Source organism: Nannobrachium achirus, assembly GCF_963921795.1.
Source record: "Nannobrachium achirus genome assembly, chromosome: 15".
NCBI lineage: Eukaryota > Metazoa > Chordata > Actinopteri > Myctophiformes > Myctophidae > Nannobrachium > Nannobrachium achirus.
In genome coordinates, this window is record NC_137822.1 from 11,870,086 (window position 1) to 11,877,391 (window position 7,306).

The following is a 7,306-nucleotide window of genomic DNA, read 5'->3' on the forward strand; positions in this document are numbered from 1 at the left end:
AGTTGAGTATTCAGCAAAGCTGTGTAATCAATAGAGATTATCAGCCCAGCCCTGCATTCTTCATTCCCAGAGGTAATGCCACGAGGACCAAGCTGAGGTTGGATAATGAGGGCAAGGACAAATGTAGAGAAATCATTTGTTTATCACTTAAAGGTATTTATTCACAAAGACGAGAAAATAGCATTTTATTATAACATTTCTGAAATTGTTGTATTTGAAGCAAAGTGTTTTGGGCCCACCTGTTTTACCCCTGCTTTACCCCTGTTTATACTGTGTTGAGTGTTGTTTAACACCTTCTGCAGGGAAGGAAGTCCGTCATACACATAAGTTACACTTGCAGGCCTATGTCTTTTTACTAACATTTAAGGATATGCATTTTGCACTTAATGTTGAAAAATGTGTGAGATGGCTTCGGTGGGCTGATTTTGTCTGTTACATTACAGTACAGGCTGTACTGTACAGCCACAACTATGTCAATTTCATTACAGCTCAATGTAATTTATTTTTAATTTATTTTTACTAAGGTGGGAGCGATTTACACAATTTCACAAATAATAGCAGCCAATACTGCATACTATGACCTCTCAAACGTTTTGGAGCTACTACAGTATATTGGGCATGGTTGTAAAGCTGAGACTTGTTTAGGCTTAATATAATTTTAGGCTGAAATAATTGCCGTAATATTCAGAAAATCCTTTGGTGGTTAAGAATGTTATTATAAAATCAAAGTAGGCCAGGCATGGGACCAGTCCCCCAGACTTTGCTCATAAATGAAGGAATTCTTATAATTAGACTAAACATAAGTGTGTCATGTAGGCTAGGCCACACATGCTTTCACCATGTTATTTCAAGTCTTGTTATTAGTTAGATCCAGTTCCTGTCTTTATTTGTTTGTTTTTTTACATGATCTGTATGTAAAATGCTCTTAGCTACATTTCATTCTTTGAATAGGACTATAGTGCCATCTGTTGGACAAATAAAGTTAATACATCACTTGACTACTACAACAGCTGGTAAGTTGAGCTTGTCCGACTCACTAGACATGTTTGTAGTGTAGCTACTTCATAATTTTGTTTATCACTATTAAAATAAAAGTTTTTTTAACAGTGTGTTTTCAACTAGATGAACCAGTCACACGAACATAGGCCTAGGCTACTGTTTCTGGCATGCCTTCATGCTGCACCCTGATCATCAACCTTGGTCATTCATCAACAATGCAGGTAAGGTGAAAAATGTATACATTTGACACTGATGTAGCATAAAATTCGATGGTGTAACTATTAGGACATGACAGGCATCATAGGCCTACTCACAGTCACCTGTGCTACAAACTATAGGCTGACCAAATGTTCATTGTACTGAAGGGGGTGTTCCAGGTCTCTCCTTTTTATAAACCCCCTGTGATCATTTATGTTTTTAATTACTGGTGGTGTGCGGTGGTGAGAAGAGTTAGCCTCGTAAACCAGTCTCTCTTCCTGCCTTCATTCGAATGCGAGCAGATTCGAACTGAAGATGGGAGGAGTCAGTTTACTAGGCTAGAGAAGAGTAGCCTACTCAAATTGTTAACCTGAGTAAAAGTATTAATACTACAATGCAAAACATATTCTGTTTCTAGGGGTGGCATGCATAGCTGAATGGTTAGGGAGCCTGCCTGGGGAACCAGAGTCCCATGTTTGATTCCAGGCCAAGGTAGCAATGTCGATGTGTGTCCCTGAGCAAGACTCTTAACCTCTAATTGCTCACATGCTGTTGTGGGCAGTGAATCATCTGGGCTGGGCTGAAAATACAGAATTTCCCTTGCAGGAGGAAACATAGGTATCTATTATTATTATTGGTACAAGTAAAAGCTATCAAAATGTACATAAAGTAACTAAAATAATTATAGTGGAGTAAAAGAACAAGAACCCTGGATAGGTTTAAAGGTCAGAAAGTGATCTTTCGTTAAAATAAGTGTTAAATAGCTCTATATTCTGATAGCTATCGGTGTTTGTTCAGTAACAGGAGTCTCCATGTCTCTCCAGCTCTTAACAGAAAATACATTTTCAGGTCGGGGTACCAATTTTACCCAGAGAACAACATATAGCACGTGAAATTGGAAATGATGACATGAGCAGACAGTATACAATACTTGGTAAACTGAGACCTTTGGATCTAGTGGCTCATAGCTTTAATTAGTCCCCCAGGGGAAAATGGCAGAAGACACAGCTGCCGACATTATGGGAAGGCTAGCCTACAGAACAAGGGAGGGAGCAATACAAATAATAAACATGTAAAAGGATACAAATAGAAATTAGCAGATGTGAAGTAATGTTGTGGTAATATTTTGACAACAAACTTAGTCAGATGACTACTATATGGTACAAGGCAAAAATATAACTAACTTTAACTTTAATTTCTATTTTTCTTTCGGGTAATAATACATTCTTATTGCAACCGCAGGTCACAGTTTAGTATCAGAACCGGCACATCCTGTCAGTACGTCCTTCTGCGGACGTGAGGTGGTACAGAATGTCTATAGCTGACCTCAATGCCTATGGCTGACCTGCCCATATATGGAGGCTAACCTACCCATATAGGGATCCCTGATGTCATCCTGCCCATATATGGTGGCTGACCTGCCCATACAGTATATGGAGATCCCTGATCTCATCACTGTGTTATTTTGATCAACGTTTGGCTGTTAGTCCTATGGTAAAACATCAATACATCATGGTATTGTGTACAAGATCTTATCCAACGACAACAAAATATTCTTGGGTCTGAGGCCACATTCACACTAAAGAGTGATATATCCTCTCTGTGTCGTTTGAGAATGAGGGGGGAGGGTGTCTTCCAATTCATTCTCTATGGAAGTCACATGGTTTCATGTCTCTTCCAAGCCTCTTGGCTTGAATCTTCTTGTCTCTTGACCAAGAGGCTTGGAAGAGACATGAAACCATGTGACTTCCATAGAGAATGAATTGGACCCCCTCATTCTCAAACGACACGGAGACTTTACTGTTTGTAGGAAGCCTACGAGGCTAAATCTCATCAGACGGTGGTCTGTGGCTCAAATGCCGAATAAATAATGGACTTCAATCCGAAAAGGGTTGAAAACCACTGCTCTATACCAGCAGTCATCGACCACTGGAGTAGTGTGGTAGTGCACCTGCAAAAACCTGTCCTTTTGGTGTTTTCACTGTTTGTTTTGATAGCCCAAAAACATCCCTGACTACCAAACAAACAGTGATAACACCACAATACAGCGAGAGGGCAGTGGGGACTGCCATGTAGGTCGAACTCCTGTTGGGTCGAACACCGTCGGCAGGTAAGCTACTCACCAGCGTCGGCAGGTTAGCTAATCACCCGCGTCACGGTTACTGAGGTTAGGGCTAGGGTTAGGCATAGTTTTACTGAGGTTAGAGTTAGGGACGTGTTAAGGTTAGGTTTTAATGGTCAGACCAAAGGGTGTTCGACCTAAGGACATGTTACCAGGGCAGTGTGTTTTTGCAGTTACCATCACACTACTCCCGTAGTGTGATGGTAACTGGTATAGAGGGAAATGATTGTTAAAACATTTATAACACAGGGCAAAGTTACATACTATCCCTTTAAATATATTAAAAATCAAACCTCGATTCGAAGTGAAGCGGTGAACTTTTATTCTATGTGTTCTAGAGCTATGAACTCTGATCTATACATTGTTCCAATTCTGAATGAATGAATGAATGATTTTATCTGGAGGGCCGAATTGTCATGTGAAGCTTGACCAATCCTCAAAGTATGGTCTCATTGGACATTTTTAATCATCCAATCATCAGACCGGGACGGACATTACACACATATTCTGGACGTACGGGACAGATAAAACCTGTTCATTCTGGACTGGAATGACCATATATGGACATGAACGGGACACACATGTACAGGACAGATAAAACCTGTTCATTCTGGACTGGAATGACCATATATGGACATGAACGGGACACACAAAGCCACTCCTTGGAAGCGGCTTTCACCGCTTCAAAAACTACTACTAAGGCTACTTACAAATATGAAAAATTGTGAAAATCTCCTGTTTTGGGGTACATTCTGGAACAGGAGACATGGTCAAATAACAGGAGACTTCCTAAAACAGGGGGGTTGGCAGGTATGGTGAGAGATGGTGTAGTTGTATAAAGATCTGACTCTCAGCGCAGACAGAGGTACCATGTTCAAATCTCAGTCCTCCCACATTGCTGCAATACATTTTCAAAATTAAAATACAAAAGAACTTCTCAAAATATCTCTATTGGCATATGGTTTAGCGGACTGGTGATTAGACTCTCAGTTCAAAGGATCCATGTTCTAATCCAAGTCCTACTAGGAATAAAGTTAATACCTCTGATGAGAGATGGTCTTGTTGATTCTGACATTCGCATGTTGCCAAACCTACAAATGGTCTAGAGGACTGGTGATTGGTCTCTCAGTTCAGAAGTGCCATGTTCAAATCCCAGTCCTCCCATAGGTAGCTGCTCTTTTACTTGGACCTTTTCAAGGTTCAAATACAAAATAATTACTCAAGAGCACTCAAAAGTTAGTGAGAAATGGAGTAGTGATCTAAAGATTAGCCTTTTAGTGCTGAGGTTCCAGGTTCAAATCTCAGTTCTCCTACGTTGCTGTATTGCTTGGACCTTTTTCAAGGCTAAAATACAAAAGAATTACTCAAAAGCACCATGAGCTGTCTATGTTGAGTGATGGTGTAGTGGTCTAAAGATTTGACTTTCAGTGCAGAGTTTCCGTGTTCCAATCTCACTCCTCCTATGTTGCTGTTTTACTTTAACATTTCTTTCAGGGTCAAAATATAAAAGAGTTGGTCAAAAGCACTGGAAAAAGTGTCTGATCTAAAGATCAGACCCTCAGTTCAGAGGTCTCATTTTCAAATCCGAGTTCTCGTACAGATCATTGTTGTTACTTTTCAAGGTTAAAATACAAAAGAAGTATTCAAAAGCACCAGACAAAGTCTGCTGTGGGAGATGGTGTAGTGGTTTAAACATCAGACTCCGAATGTAGAGGTCACATGTTCAAATCCGTTCCTGTAGTGCTTTGACCTTTTCAAGGCTAAAATAGAAGAGAACAACTCAAAAGCACCAGGAGATACCTGCTGAGGGCCCAAAGGTGCCTTGGCTCAATGGTATGGTCGCTTGATCGGTTGTCCCTGTTACAGGAAGGTTTCAGACAGGTTCAAGTCAGAGATGGACTGTAGGTTGAGTGGGATTGGATCATGTAACCTCTTGACTGGGAGTCTGAGCGTTAGACCATTAGGCCATCTCTCACTGTAAATGTGTTGTTGCTTTTGAGTAGTTATGTTGTATTTTAACCTTGAAAAGATCCAAGTAATAGAGCAGCAATTAGTAGGGTGACTGGGATTTGAACACAGAACCTTTGCACTTCAAGTCTGATCTTCAGACCACTATACCATCTCCACCTAAAAAACATCAGTTGCTTCTGAGTAATTATTTTGTACTTTACCCATGAAAATGGTGATTTTTTTCAACTTGGCCTGGTTTGAATGAGAATGCTGCGTTCAAACCTGACGCACATCTGGGTGCGGCGCGCATGACGCAAACTGGTATCTTCGATATCTTCACGTCATTTGCATATGTCATAGATGTAATTTCCTGTTTTCTGGTGAATTTTGGGAGTTTGATATCAAATCCAGGAGAAATTCAGGAGAAATGACAATTCAGATGCACCGCAGGAGATGGTGTCAAAATTCGGGAGAGTCCTGCTAATTCAGGAGGGCTGGTAACCCTGTGTGAGAGATGGTGTATTTGTATAAAGAGCTGACTCTCAGTGCAGAGGTCCTATGTTCAAATCTCAGTCATCTCACATTGCTGTAATACATTTTCAACATTAAAATACATAAGAACTTGTCAAAATATATTGGCATATGGTTTAGCTGACTGGTGATTGGATTCTCAGTTCAAAGGATCCATGTTCTAATCCGAGTTCTAGGAATAAAGTTAATACCTCTGATGAGAGATGGTCTTGTTGATTCTGACATTCCAGTGTTGCCAAAACTGCAAATGGTCTAGTGCACTGGTCATTGGACTCTCAGTTCAGAGGTGCCATGTTCAAATCCTATTCCTCCCATAGTTCACTGCTTTTACTTGGACCTTTTCAAGGTTCAAATACAAAATAATTACTCAAGAGCGGTCAAAAGTTAGTGAGAGATGGAGTAGTGGTCTAAAGATCAGCCTTTTTGTGCTGAGGTTCCAGGTTCAAATCTCAGTTCTCCTACGTTACTGCATTGCTTGGACCTTTTTCAAGGCTAAAATACAAAAGAATTATTCAAAAGCACCATGAGCTATCTATGTTGAGAGATGGTGTAGTGGTCTAAAGATTTGACTCTCAGTGCAGAGCTTCTGTGTTCCAATCTCACTCCTCCTATGTTGCTGTTTTACTTTAACATTTCTTTCAAGGTCAAAATATAAAAGAGTTAGTCAAAAGCACTGGAAAATGCGTCTAGTGGTCTAAAGATCAGACCCTCAGTTCAGAGGTCTCATTTTCAAATCCGAGTTATCGTACAGATCATTGTTGTTACTTTTCAAGGTTAAAATACAAAAGAAGTATTCAAAAGCACGAGATAAAGTCTGCTGTGGGAGATGGTGTAGTGGTTTAAACATCAGACTCCAAATGCAGAGGTCACATCTTCAAATCCATTCCTGTAGTGCTTTGACCTTTTCAAGGCTAAAATAGAAGAGAACAACTCAAAAGCACCAGGAGATACCTGCTGAGGGCCCAAAGGTGCCTTGGCTCAATGGTTTGGTCGCTTGATCGGTTGTCCCTGTTACAGGCAGGTTTCAGACAGGTTCAAGTCCCATGCCCAAGGTACACGGAGGACCATTGTGGAGGGGTGTCCCTCCCCCTGTTTCCTGAGAGCCTTAAAAAAGGTCAATGTATTCCAGAGATGGACTGTAGGTTGAGGGGGATTTGAACATGGAACCTCTTAACAAAGAGTCTGAGCGTTAGACCATTAGGCCATCTCTTACTGCAAATATATTTTGGTGCTTTACTTTTGAGTACTTATGTTGTATTTTAACCTTGAAAAGATCCAAGTAATAGAGCAGCAATTAGTAGGGTGACTGGGTTTGAACACACCAACCTCTGCACCTAAAGTCTGATCTTCAGACCACTACACCATCTCCAACCTAAAAAAACATCAGGTGCTTTTGAGTAATTATTTTGTACTTTACCCATGAAAATGTCAAAGTAAAACAGCAATGTAGGAGGATTGAGATTTGTACATGGAACATCAGCAATGAGAGTCTGATCTTTAGACCAC